The following is a 6586-nucleotide window of genomic DNA, read 5'->3' as shown; positions in this document are numbered from 1 at the left end:
ATGGTTGGGCATTAAAAAAAAAAGTGTGACTCATTGTCAAGTGCCGTGGTTGGTGGTGATTGTGGAAGTGTGGCGTATTTTTGGGCGGCAGCTATGTGCACTGATAGTTGTCTGTCCTATTAACTGCGTGGTCTTTAAGGCACTTTGGGTAGCTTTGATTTGTTAACCCCGTGTGGTTTGTCGATGTGGCTTTGTGCTTGGATTTAATGCTTTAGGGTTCATCCATGGGGGGGTGTTGGAGATGATGGCCTTCACCCTTGTGCATGTGTAATAGGACATGGAAATACAAAGGAAAGGGGGGGAGCCCCCGTAGTGATGACATGTGTACACAAGGGAGATTTGCATCCCATAAGTCACTCCTACCTAAAGAAGACCCTTCAATATAAGTTCCTCTTGAGCCCTCCACAGTTTATCCCCTCCCGGGACCTTTTGGGGGGCTGTAGAGCTTTCACATGTGGCTATGGGGCGGGCTTGGGGACCCCGCACCCGGCGTCTATCCAGGTGACATGCGTCAGCTTCTGCATGCACCAACAATTTGGAGTAGCTTGTCACAGGGCTTGACACCGAGGTCACTGGAGCTTGGGCTTGAAGGTTGGGAAGCGCTGTTTGAGGGAGCTTTGATATGCATCTTTTCGAAGAAGGCCATGGAGCAGATTTTGTCATTGAAGGAGTCGAGCTTCGTTGGAAAGCTATGGAGCAGTCGGTGTTCGTTGGAGTAAGGATGAGGTTTGGAGCCTTGGCTAACTCTCAAAGGAATAATGAACACTCACACTCTTTGTCATAAGCGTATCTCTCTCACAAAGAACTCTCATAAAATGTATGATCTCTCCCTATATCTCTCTCTCAGAATACTATCTGTCTCACAAGAACTAGATCTCTCACAAAACAAGTGAACGGAAATCTTCAACTCAATAGACAGAATTTCCAAAAGAAGGACTCATGTACTAAAGGGCCCAGGGGGATTTATAATATTTTAGTTACCAGTTAGCCATCTTTTGTAAAGGTTTTTTGTTATGGGATTCCCCCCCCATTGTTAATATAGTTCGGTTTATTTATTTATTTATTTAAAAAAAAGAAGAACTCACTTACTAAAGGGGGGGGGGGCGGGGACCACTTAAAATATTTTAGTTAGCACTAGGTATGCTCTTCCACTCTATGGCTTAGTGGTAGGGCTCACATGTGGGTAAGTCAACATTGTGGGTTGGAATCCCATCCTCTTGAGAATAATGTGCACTCCTCTTAGACATAGATTAAATAAATAAATTAACCAAAAAATTTTAATTACCCCATGAACAAACATAAGTTAATTAGTCTCCATGGTCCAAACAAATAGGAACAAAATAAAGTTGAGGGAGTATCTCCCATTGAGCTTGGCCATATCTCAATTAATGTTTGCATGGGACTGCCTAGGTGGAGGAGTGGCACATGGGGTTTCCTCTCATCTCGCCATACAATATTAGTTATGCCATGGCTACATTATGTGCCATGCCTCACCTTGGGCCCTTGCAGAGTGTATTTTATGTTACTGATGCTAAAGACATTCGCGCTCACATATTTACATTGCCCTAGGGGAAGGTCATAGTAACGAATCCACTCCTACGAATTGAAATTGAGTAGTTGTTTTATTTAATTACCATTTTATTGCGTGCCATCGGGCCATTGGTTATTCGTGGAGATTTGGGCCAAGTGTGCATGTGAAGTGCTATTATGAATTGCTGCTGCGTGGGGAAGTTAATTGACAGTCCATATTCGTCAAGACCGAGTTAGAGTCCAAGCACATCAATTTAATTGGAGAGATCCTTACACGCGTGAGCATCCGAAGCCAGTTGTTGCTGACGTGGCCGTGATCGAATGGCTCTCCGTGCTTCAAGTTCGTCTCCACGTGCCACCGGGCTACTGTTCTTTCTGTCTGCAGTCAGAAAGAAGAAGAAGAAGAAGAAGAAGAAGAGAAGGGCGACCCGTCAGCCATGCAGAAAACTCAGCATGCGACCGCGACACCATTTAGAAAACTGCATCAGGGTGGCGGCTCGCTTCCATCTCGGGTGGGCAGTAGTAGTAGATGAAAGCTTAAAACGAAAGGAAAAGTTTTAACATCAAAGCACACTTCTTACGTTAGAGCTTCATCGCCTTCTTCGTTGGGTTTTTGCAGTTTGTGTGACTGTTTTGTGAGCTTGATTGAACGATTTTCGAACTGAGCTCGATTGCGTTTCTGAGCTTTTATCATCGTGCATCGCCATGTCCACCAGCAAAATCCTCGTCGTCGGAGCCACCTGCTACATTGGCAAATTCATCGCCCTCTCTGCTGCTTCCTCCCACCACCTTCGCTCTCGTCTGCCCCCCCGCCCTCTCCTCCAAACCCGACCTCATCGCCTCTTTCAAAAGCTCCGGCATCACCATCCTCCAGGTCCTTTAATTCGTCGCTCTTCCCTTTTCTGCAACTTCATTGTCTTTGATTTGGGTGCAGTGTAGCTATATAGGGGATAAGTGATCTAGGTGATGGAGGAAGAGACATGGGAGAAGAGACTGAGGAATATAGGCGAATCGATCGACGTAGGCCTATTTTCTAGCAATGCGCTGATCCATCTAGATTTTCTTTGGCCTTTGACGTTCTTCCACAGGGTTTTCTGGATGATCATGAGAGCCTTGTGGCTGCAATTAAGCAGGTGGATGTGGTGATTTCGGCCGTTAGAGGCCGTGAGATTCTGGATCAGACCAAGATTATTGCAGCCATAAAAGAGGCTGGCACGGTCAAGGTCATGGCGCTGCAGACTGGAATGATATTTCGACGGTTCAGCTGAGAAAGAAACCTGATGCTTATAAACTCCATCTGATTTCGTTGTCATTCTCTAATTTCTCTTTTCTCGTCTTCTTGCTCGGTCGTTAAGCGCTTTTTCCCTTCGGAATTCGGCAGCGATGTTGATCGCCAGCAAGCTCTCGAACCGGCGCAGTCCCTGTTCAAGCTCCAATCACAAATTCGTCGTGCTGTGGAGGAGGCACAAATTCCACACACTTTCGTTGTTAGGCATCTTTCTTGCAAATCTTAATCAACCGGGCCGCACCTCCCCACCGAAGACAAAGTTTTGATCTATGGTAGTGGTGACGTGAAAAGTGAGTACATGTCCTCGATCGTACCCTTGGTTCTTAACATTCCTACGAATCTACGATACTAGTATTGTCAGAAGGCATTGCGCAAATGATGTTTGCTCCAGAGTCCAGCGAATTGATCTCAAACAAGTGGTAAAAGCTAGGCTTCTTTTATGAGCTAAAACACACGGAAGGAGTTTGAAAAGTTGCGAGAAACCATGTTCAGTAGCCGTGAAGGAGCTGTCACGGGATAGTATTCCTTTGTAACAACAGGACAGGTGTGGGGCTATGAGCATGCCCCCAAACGGAGAGGATGGGCGATTCACCACAAGGATTGAGCAGAAACTAGGGAAACGATTCTAGCAAATTTCGTTTGGGAGAAGTACTTCAAAATTCGTGACCGTCTTTGTTTCCGTGCCTTCTTTTCAATGTAGGATGTACTGAAGGATAGTTATTAGTCGCTTGGCTTGCATGTTCGAATTGTGGCTTTGTCGGTGTGCCTTCTTTTCAATGCTTGGTTAGTTTCTTTTGTCGCTTGAATTGCAAGCATAGCCTCCGACGAGTACGATAGCGATAGCGATAGCGAAATCGGACTTGCATGCATGCATCAAATGTGGCGCTCTGGGTGTGTTTTACATAGATTTTGTGAGCCTTAAACTTTGAAATCACTTTCTCAATTTCCTGAAAGTCTGCTCGAGTTCACACGCGAATTTCGAACTTTGGAATCACTAACTAGTTGGTTCTTGAAATCATGCGATGGGAACATGCATTTTTGTAACCTGACACTCAACCGGCATGGTAATGAATTGGAGTGGACCAATAGTATTGTTAAACTTTTGAATATAAACATTTGCAAAATTGTTAGCAGCAGGGCCACCCAGTTTCAATTGGTAGTCATCCTTGATTATAACCTCACTGCTCTTATCTTTCAGCTATTTGTGTTCGGGAGGAAGACATTGGCACGTACACTCTCAGGGTCGTGGATGATCCCAGAACTTTGAATAAGAGACGACACATGAGGCCTCCTGCAAACATTCTCACACAAAACGAGCTAGTGCTGCTATGGGAGAAGAAGATCGGGAAAATGCTTGAAAAAGTTGTGTTAGAGGAACAAATATTTAAGCAAATCGAAGGTGAGGAGATCTTTCATTCTGATAAATTTGATCTTCATTTTCTCGATAATGAAAGGCTTTTATAATCAAGATAAAGCAGATGGAAGGTAAAAAAATCTTCCATTTAGATAACCTTAGGCATAATCAAGAAGCATAACGTAGATGAAGGTAAGGCAATTCCGAACTCTGACAAACGTTCAGCTTCTTTTCTGCAATTTGGAAAAAAAGAATGGAGAGCATAAGAGGAGCATAAAGATAAGAATATGATTTCCTCTATAGATTCATGTCCAAACAGCATATGTTGATCTGCTTCACTTGATTGTTGCAAAATCGCCTTTTCTAGGCAACCTTTTTTTAGCAATCCTACATGACTTTGTAGTCAAAGGTGATCAGTGTAACTTTGATTTTGGCCCTAAGGACGTTGAGGCCACTGCACTTTACCCAGACGTCAAGCACACATTTGCAGACGAATATCTGGACCAATTCATATAGGAGTTACCGTAAAAGGTTGCCCACTAACCATCTATTGCTCCCTAGCCTAAAGCCACCCCTCTTTGTACACCAAGCATGCCAATTATAAAGCCATCTACTTTGGTTAATGGTTTTCCCATGCAAAGCAACAAAGTTTTGGCTTTTGCAATAAGTCCGGGACAGCAGGTACTGATTTGATTTAGCACTAAGCATTCTTATGGCTATGGTATGATGCTTACTCAAAAGGGATGGTGATAAATTTTGGGTTTTGGTACATAATCTGGTTAAATATTCTTATGTAACGATCTTTTTAACATTAGCATCTTTGGACCTTTTCTTGTTCCAAAACGGTTTATAATCAACATGAGACGACTACATTTTGAATATAGCAAATTCTTAAAAATATCACATGTATGTCACATCCCAATCTAGTTACATGCATCATATTGTATTTAAAAACGCACAATGCTTCACCAATTTGTATGTGCATTTTGAAGTAGGAAATCTCTACAACAAAATTTGAAAGAGAATGTTGCAGCTCTTAAGAGCCAACAAAAAAGGGAAGTGTAAGGACTCTTCTACATAGGTTGTTGGATGCATGGAACATTCACATATTCTTAAGCTCGAGGCACAGAGCTCAAGGCCACAATCAATAGGGGGACATATTTGGACTCTATCTTTTATAAGTTTCAATCTATAACTCTAATGATAGGGGGACATATTTGGACTCTATCGTTATAAGTTTCAATCTACAATTCTTCTACATGGGTTGTTGGATGCATGGAACATTCGAATATTCTTGAGCTCCCGGGACATCTTTGGACTCTTGTAAGTTTCAATCTACAACTCTAATGAGATTGCCATTGATACCAAATCCACTTTTTGGCATGTCTGAAAGGTAGCCAATGAAACTCATCCTCAAAAAGTGAAATTAAGATTTTTTATTTCGAACAATTCTTTCTCTGAGATTTGGACATATTTCACATGAACTACAGTTAACTTCCACATAATCCCCCATCTCTCCCTGAAAATCCTCCTATGTTTTCTCCTCTCTCTCTCTCTCTCTCTCTCTCTCTCTCACTCATTCATCTTGTTTCATTTTTGCATATAAAAATCTATAACTTGAAAATTCACATTGATTAGCCTTTATTGAGATGGTGTTATATCAAGCATATAAGATTTGCTAACCTAACTTGACCTAACTAGCTTAACCTAAATTAATATAACCCAATCCAACCTAGCCTAACTAACCCAACCTTATCTAACACGATCTAATCTAATCCATCTTAGCCTAACCCAATCCTGCATATTAAGCTAACATAACCTTAGCTAAGGTAACTTAATGGAGGACATAACCTAGGACGAGGGAGAAGGGAGAAGAGGGGGAGTGATAAAGGGGGGAAGGGGAGAAGAGGGGAAAGTGAGAGGGAGTTAAGAGGGGAGGCAAGGGGAGGAGGCATGAGAGGAGGGGAGAGGGGAGAGAGATGGCATGAGAGGAGAGGAGAGAGTGGCTGGGGGGAGGGGAGGGAAGGAGGGAAGAAGGAAGTGGAGGCATAGGGGACGCATAGGGAAAGGGAGCGGAAGAGGGGAGAGAGCGGAGTCGAGGCAAGAGGATGGTTGAGAAGAAGGCAAAGGAGGCGACAATAGGGAGGTGTAAGGGAGAATGGCGAGATGATTGATCATATGTAGATTGATCATATGTAACCCTATCACGTGAGTTCAACAGAAGGTTATTTTAAATCCCTAAATTTTGCAAAAATTAATTTACATAAGGGAATATTTAAAAGATTTTTGAAAAAAACTTACAGATTTGTATAGAGAAAGGATAGATTTTATTAAGAGTTTTTTTACAAATAAGGGATTTTACAATAAGGCCTTGAACGCACGTGATACAGAGGGTTTATATATAGTGACCCCCC

At 42.7% G+C, this 6586-nt stretch overlaps 1 pseudogene across 1 annotated transcript; it reads left to right on the top strand.

The window, feature by feature from the left end:
- Positions 1-2186: 2186 nt before the first annotated feature.
- LOC147882584 (phenylcoumaran benzylic ether reductase IRL1-like) lies at positions 2187-4742 on the top strand (annotated as a pseudogene). Its single transcript, XR_015543884.1, has 5 exons — positions 2187-2404; positions 2619-2753; positions 2886-3108; positions 4017-4217; positions 4540-4742. The product of XR_015543884.1 is annotated as a phenylcoumaran benzylic ether reductase IRL1-like (transcript).
- The last annotated feature ends 1844 nt before the right edge of the window (positions 4743-6586 follow it).

This window comes from Dipteris shenzhenensis, chromosome 29, assembly GCF_047967505.1.
Source record: "Dipteris shenzhenensis isolate YYH24624 ecotype China chromosome 29, Dip_SZ_1.0, whole genome shotgun sequence".
NCBI classification, from domain to species: Eukaryota; Viridiplantae; Streptophyta; class Polypodiopsida; order Gleicheniales; family Dipteridaceae; genus Dipteris; species Dipteris shenzhenensis.
This window is presented reverse-complemented; position numbering and strand designations above follow the sequence as displayed.